Below are 7,684 nucleotides of genomic sequence, written 5' to 3'. Positions count from 1 at the left end.
GGAGGGAGAGACAGCAAGGAAGGAAGGAAGGAAGGAAGGAAGGAAGGAAGGAAGGAAGGAAGGAAGAAAGGAAGGAAAGGAGGGAGGGACAGAGGGAGGGACAGAGGGACGGGGGGGGGGAAGGGAGGAAGACAGGCCTGACAGAAGCAACTTAAGGAAGACTTTGTTCAGGCTCCTGGTTCCAGAGGGATACAGCCCCACCTGACCAGAAAGATGTGGTTAAAGGAGCCTGAGGTAGGTGGCTGGTTACATTGTGTCTGCAGTCCAGAACCTGAGAGAGATAGGCATTAGCACTCGGCCCACTTTCTACTTTTTATTTAGTGTAAGTCCCCAGGCCACTGGCTGGTGCTGCCCACATCCAGGGTGAATGTTCCCTCCTCTGCTGAAGCTTTAAAGAAATGTCCTCACAGACATGTCTAGCGGCATGTTTCCCAGGTGACTCTAAATTCAGTCAAGCCGGCAATAAAGACTGAGGTCACATAAGACCAGGGACAGAATTTTCCGCTGATGGCATTACTCTGGCACTTGAATTATGAATGTGGGGATGCTTTAGGACTTTGGATTTTCAGATTAGGGATGGTCCGCCCTCACTGTGACAGCTGGCACATACCAACTGCTCACTAAGGTAACACATGTCATTATTCAGGGGAAAGTCCTAAAACACAGAGATACATTTGCATCTGCCTGGCACTGGAAGGCATCCACTGGTGGGATAGATGAGACTCTGGAGTGTTTTCTCAGAGCAGAAAGATAGGCCTTCTCAGAGATTGGATAGGCTTTCTGGTTTCTCTTTTTGAGATTGGGGACTCCTATCTTGGGTGTTCGGCATCCCCAGGACCACATAGCATCCTGCAGGCTTAAGAGGGGAAATGGGACACTGGGGAGATTAAGCTAGACAAAGTGATTCTATAATTCAGAACGGATTCAAGGCCAGCCTGGTCTACAAAGGAAGCTCCAGGACAACCTCCCTCTTTTGCCCCAGAGATGAGACTGCAGCTATGCAATATAACTGGCTTGCTTAGTTTAGTTAGTTAGTTAGTTAGTTAGTTAGTTAGTTAGTTAGTTAGTTAGTTAGTTAGTTGATTGGTTGGTTAGTTAGTTAGTTAGTTAGTTAGTTAGTTAATTTAGAGATGGGGCCTCACTGTGTAGCCTTGGCTGGTCTGGAACTCTCTATGTAAACCAGATTGACCTTGAACTCATAGAGATCTGCCTTCTTCTACCTCCCCAGAGCTGGGATTAAAGATGTGTACCACCATGCCTGCCTTTTTTGATAGGATTTCTCAAGCAGCCCTGGCTGACTTCAGACTCACTGTCTTGCTGAGGTTAATCTTGAACTTCTGATCCTCCTACCTCACTTCCCTACATGCTAGGTTTCTAGGCTTAGGCTGCCACATGTGGTTTTCTGCAATGCAAGTGACCAAACTCCGGTATTCCTGCACTCTAGACAAACATTACAGTGAGCTCCTCCCACAGCCTGGACCACAAAAGCTGCCCCATCTTTTTCTCTTTTACACGCCTGGATACCTCCAATTACACAATGATTTTCTGACACAAGTTGAGCCTTTGTGTGCTGTTTCTTCTCATCAGAGTCCCAGAGAAAAACACAGGGAACAGCTGAGGCAAAGAAATGATGGCCCACTACCTGAGTCCGTGCAGTGGGCCACTCCCCACACAGGGGCCCTGCGGTCTGATCTGGTCATTTGGAGATGAGGGCCCCTCTCCTAGGTAGCACGAATGCCCAGTGAGCTTCAAGATGGGCCTGCAACAGCAAGCGTGAGATGACTCACCCAGTGCTATTTCTCACCCAACACTTCTCAGTCTGATTGGGTTGCTCACAGGCAAAGCCCTTCTCAGAGCTGAGTCAGCAGCCTGAACTGCTTTGCCCACTTACAGCCCTTTGGGGCTCATTCCCCTTGTCTTCCACACTGGGGTCCTCCAGGGCTGCTGAAAGTCCCCCTAAAGTGTCCCTTCAGGGTTTTCCAGCATCCCCTTCTGCTTCTTCCTTTATTTAGGTCTCGGGAAACATCCTCTTCAGAGAAGCCCTCCCTGGTCACAGTCCCCACAGTTACAATGGCTGTCCTCACAGTTTGCTGCTGTCTTTTAGGACAGCCACCTTCCCTGACTCTTCAGAAGCCCAGCCTGTACACACCGTCTCCCTTCTTCCTTCTTTGCACATCCGATCACCAGCCAACTATCTCAGTTCTACCCCAAACTTGGTCTAGACTGTGGATCCTTCTCTCACTGGCTCTGCCTGGTGGAAGAGACCATTTCCTTTTCATTGATGTAGTCAACAACTCCTCTCTGCCCTTCTGCCACATCTACTTTCAACATACCCATGACCTCAAGTGACCTCCTAGAGAGGCTCACAGTCTATAGTGGTCTCTCAGCAGATGTAGGACCCCACCCACCTTCTACCTTTTCTCAGTGCCCTCTCCTCTTGTATCCATCACTCTGCTAGCCTCAGTAGTAGCTCCCTCCTACCTCAGGGCCTTTGCACTTTCTCTGACTGCCAAGCTCTTCCTCCCAATTCAAGAAGCCACTTTCTCAAGGTGATCTTTCTGGTCACATAATATAAGAAATCCATGAACCCCTGGACTTCACCCAAACTAGGACATGCCCTATCTCTCATTCACACCCCTCGTGTCCTGACCACCTCATACCTCTGTGCCCCTCTGCTCCAGCACACTCCACCATTTTTTTTTTTAATTTTCTTGACTGTGGCTCCTTGGACAGATTGTCTCCATGTTAAGAGCAGAGATGCTGTATCAGGCATTTGGGTTTTACTTTGACAGTGGGATCTCATGTGTCCTGGTCTAGCCTTGAAGTCCCTTGGTAGATGAAGAGGATCTTAAACTTCTAGTCCTTCTGCCTTCCCCTGTTCCTCCCCAAAGCTGTGAGTAACTGTCCTGGGGGAAAACCCCAGGACTTCGTGCTCAGGAGGCACTCTACCCTAGTGACTGCATCCCTACTGTCTGCCTCTGGCATTTAGAATACTGGGTGTATTAGATGTGCAGTTGTTCACACAGCATCCCAGAAAGCTGCAGCCATAGCCAAATGGGCCCTAGAGTCCCTGGCACCTCTTTATGTAGTGGCGTCTGGCCTCAAGTCCTTACTCCCTGATGATGGTTCACAGGAGGCATCCATCAGATCAAGTCACAGATAAATACAAAGAGGCTACTGGTGGCCAATGGGCAATGGGATGCCATTAAATCTCAGGATCTGGGATCATGTGGAGTCATGTGGAGGAAAGATTATGGAGCAGAGCCTCCCATCTCAACTCCTTGGGGGCCCTGAAATGCCTTCTGATACTAATCTACAACACGATGAGTTATTGGGAGTTTAAGGTGACAAATGGGTTTTTCTCAGTTGTTCCTGTTACTAAACATCGCAAGCCTCAGATCCAGCTGAAGCCTGAATCAGAGTTTAAACCATATCTTGAAGATTTCATGGCTGGCAGGCTCAGGCTAGAGTAATTTTTAAAGCCACATTGGAAAGGAAAGGAGCCCTGGTTGGCATTGGCCCTACCTGGCTGCTTTTTGGTATTGACTGGGGAAACCTCTGAGGGATTTTCTGAGAGAGCCACTCATGGGTGGACAGGGTCTTTCCCTGCCAAATACCTCGTGCCTGATGTGGTGACAGCAGGGATGATGACTCTGAGGGCCAGCCTGTCTACCTCTCTCAGGGATTTGTTTTTAGCAGTGTTGACCCTTTCTGATCTTCTTAACACACCCCTGGTTGGAGCCCCAGTAGCAGATCTCACATCCTTCTATCATACTTCCTAGGGTTCTTGACCCTCGCCACCCTTAGGGCCACCCACTTACATCTACTGTCCAAAGTATGACCTACACAGGGCACACTTTCTGTTTTGAATGAGTGAATTTAAATCATGTGGGAAAAGTAATTAAAAAATAACAAGCCCAGGTGATGTAGCACATGTCTTTAATCCCATTGCTCAGGAAATCTCTGAAAATTAAAGCCAGCCTGGTCTTCATATCGAGTGTCATGAAAAGACTGTCTCAAAGAAAAAAAAAAGCCAAAGAGAATAGCAATTTATGATAAATTGATGGCAAAAGTCACTAAATCAGACTCTTGAAACAACCTGCATAAATCTACTGGGGAAGCCCCTCTGAAGCAGCCAGTGGGAATTCCCAGTAAAGAGAGTCCTGGGCAGAGTGAGGGGCCCCTGGGTGAGGCTTATGAGAAACAGGATAAATAGCAGCAGAGATATGACATAATCAACTGGGGTCTCACAATATCTAATAGAAGCCAACTGGACAAGTTGAAACAATCAGCTGAATTTTTCTTTCTTTTTTTTTTTTTTCAAGACAGGGCTTCTCTGTGTAGCTCTGGCTGTCCTGGAACTCACTCTGCAGACCAGGCTGGCCTCGAACTCAGAAATCCGCCTGCCTCTGCCTTCCAAGTGCTGGGATTAAAGGCATGCGCCACCCCACCCCCACCCCCCTCACCCCCGCCAGGCCCGGCTGAAATTTCTAATGGAGCTTTTTGTCCACAGCTAAGCCTCCACAGAGCTGACCTTCCAGCTTTTCTCTCCCTCTGCCAGCACTTTCCCATCGCTGGATGGTAACTATAGAAATGTGTTGGCAATGGCTACCCTTCTAACTCTTCTTCTCAAAGGGTTCATGGTTTCTGTCTTGGGGAGTATTTCTGTTCTCTTCCCTTCCAGTGTTAAGGAGACCAGCCCATCCCCCAAACAAAGATTCTTGGTGACACTTTCAGACAAACATGCTAGAGTCTGAAATGGTTGTGGTAATGGTGGACAATTCCACTTCTAGAGCTAACTTCTGAGTGAGATTAAATACACGTGACAATTTACTAATAAAAGCATGCAAAGGCAGACTTAGTCTTTGTCCCCGTTTCTGACCTAGTAGAAGTGAGCCTGTGGTAAAGCGGTAATACTGGGAAGGGGTGGACTAGAGAAGGTTTTTATTTGAGTCAGGTTCTTGATAGCATTTGAACAAGGCACAGTGGCACACACAGGGTGACAAAGGAAGAAAAAAACGTGTCTCAAAGTAAAAGATTTCAGGTGATATTTGAAAACTTTGTCTTAGGGCACAGCTCCATGGGCAAGGGTTATTGCCACCAAGTCTGATTCTCTAAGTTCGATTTCCCTGAACCCACAAAATAGAATGGGAGAACTGACTTCTACAAGTTGTTTTCCTGATCTCCACATGCAAGCTGTCCCACCATCCAGATAAACAAACAAAGTGAAAATAAGAAATGTTATTCAACTTCACTGAGAGCATGGTAAACCTAGCCTACTTAATTACTTACCTACTTTATTTATTTACTATTTTGTGTTCTGTCGAGACAGGATCTTGTGTAGGCCAGGCTAGCATCAAATTTTTTTTTTTTTTTAAAAACGCTTTTGTTTTTTGGTTTGTTTTTTTTTTTTTACTCTAATTTATGTGTATGAGTATTTTTGCCTGCATGCAACTATATGTACCACATGTGTGCCTGGAGCTCATAGATGTCAAAAGGGGACATCATTCCCCTAGAACTGGAGTTATAGATGGTTGTAAACTACTCTATAACATACTTGGAAGCAACCTAGGTCCTCTGACATAGAAACAAGTTTTCTTAACCGCTGAGCCATCAATCTCTATGTTTTGATCCTCCTGCTTCCATGTTTCTTCCTGTTGTTTTTAGAGACAGGATTTCTCCCTGTGGCCCTGGCTGCTCTGGAACTTCTTCTGGTGACCAGATGGGCCTCCACCTCAGGGATTTGCTTGTCCCCGCCTCCCGAGAGCCGGGATAAAAGGCTGTGTGGCACCACGCCTGCTTTTTTTCTTGTTTGTATTTTTGATCACGCTGAAGCCACGTCAGCCTGGAGTATATTGTGTAGCTCAAGCTGGCCTTAAACGATGAAGCAGTACTCCTGTCTGAGCCTTCCAACTTTAAGGAGCTTGTTGTGCCATATCCATCACTGACCTACTCAGATTGCACATGTCTGAGGAACACTCGTGTGATTCATCAGATAAAGGCACTTGTTGCAAAGCCCGATGATATGAGCTTCATTTCTGGAGCCTCCAAGAGAACATGCTCCCACCAGTTGGAAATAGCCTTGCATGCATCTGTACAGGAGACAGTTTCCTAAACAGAACACAAATGGCTCAGACTCTAAGATCAGCAATTAATAAATGGGACCTCAGGAAACTGAAAAGCTTCTGTAAAGCAAAGGACACTGTCAATAGGACAAAAGGGAAGACTTCAGATTGGGAAAGATTCTTCACCAACCCTACGTCCACCAAAGGGATAATATCCAAAATTTATAAAGAACTCAAGAAGTAGCCAGGCGGTGGTGGTGCACACCTTTAATCCCAGCACTGAGGCAGAGGCAGGTGGATTTCTGAGTTTGAAGCCTGGTCTACAGAGTGAGTTCCAGGACAGCCAGGGCTACACAGAGAAACCCTGTCTCGGGAAAAAAAAAACAAAAAACAAAAACAAACAAACAAACAAAAAAACAAAAAAAGAACTCAAGAAATTAGACACCAACAACCCAAGTAACCCAGTTTAAAAAATGGGGCAGAGAGCTAAAAAGAGACTTCTCAACAGAGGACTCGTGAATGACTGAGAAGCACTTATAGAAATGTTCAAATTCCTTAGTCATCAGAGAAATGCAAATCAAAACAACTCTGAGGTTCCATCTTATACCAGTCAAAATGGTTCAGATCAAAAACTCAAGAGACAGAACATGCTGGCGAAGATGTGGAGCAAAGGCAACATTCCTCCGTTGCTGGTGGGAGTCCAAACTTGGACAACTACTTTGGAAGTCAATTTGGTGGTTTCTCAGAAAACTGGGAATAGACCCAGTTATGCCAGTCCTGGCCATATACCCAAAAGATGATCCACCATACCACAAGGACATGTCCACCCCCAACAGCTCCAGATCTCCATTCATTCTCCTGGACCTCTGGGCCTCTCCCGTGTCTTCCTCACATCTTATCCTACTGTCCCATTCCCCATTTGTCAATTCTTGATCTTAGAGCCCCATCTATCCATCCATCCACCCACCCACCCACCCACCCACCCCCCACCCACCCACCCCCCACCCCCCACCCCCACCCCCACCCCCCACCCCCCCACACATACATACATACATCCTTCCATCCATCCATCCATACATCCATACATCCATCCTTCCATCCATACATCCATGTAAATGTATATGTCTGTCTGTCTATATGTATGTGTGTAGGTATATGTGTTGTGTATATATATATATGTAAGCATCCATGGATACTTGTAGAGTTGATTATGACAGACAGTTGGGCCCAGCCAGAGTGTGGGTGTATGAGTGTTTGGATGTATGTGTCTGTGCTTATTTTCCTATATAAAAGCATCTTAATTCTTTGCCTTTCTTTCCTCTATGGTTCACGAGTTAACCAGGGTAGCCTGAGAGGTTTCTGGCTGACTCACTAGAGAAAGGAGAAACAGCAATGAATCCTTTTACTTCATCCCCCCTTCCCTACCCCTACCCCCACCCTGATGTTTTACTTTGAGGTGCTAAATGCCAGAAAATGCAGTTTCGGGTTTCAGAGGAACTCAGACAGGTCAGCTACCACTGCAAAGTAATATAGACTTAACACAGGTAAACCCCACATAGAAAAGGAAACCCTAAATATCTCACAAGACCAAGTCTTGCCCCCACTGACACTCTTCCCCC

Source organism: Apodemus sylvaticus, chromosome 3, assembly GCF_947179515.1.
Source record: "Apodemus sylvaticus chromosome 3, mApoSyl1.1, whole genome shotgun sequence".
Lineage (NCBI taxonomy): Eukaryota > Metazoa > Chordata > Mammalia > Rodentia > Muridae > Apodemus > Apodemus sylvaticus.
This window is presented reverse-complemented; position numbering follows the sequence as displayed.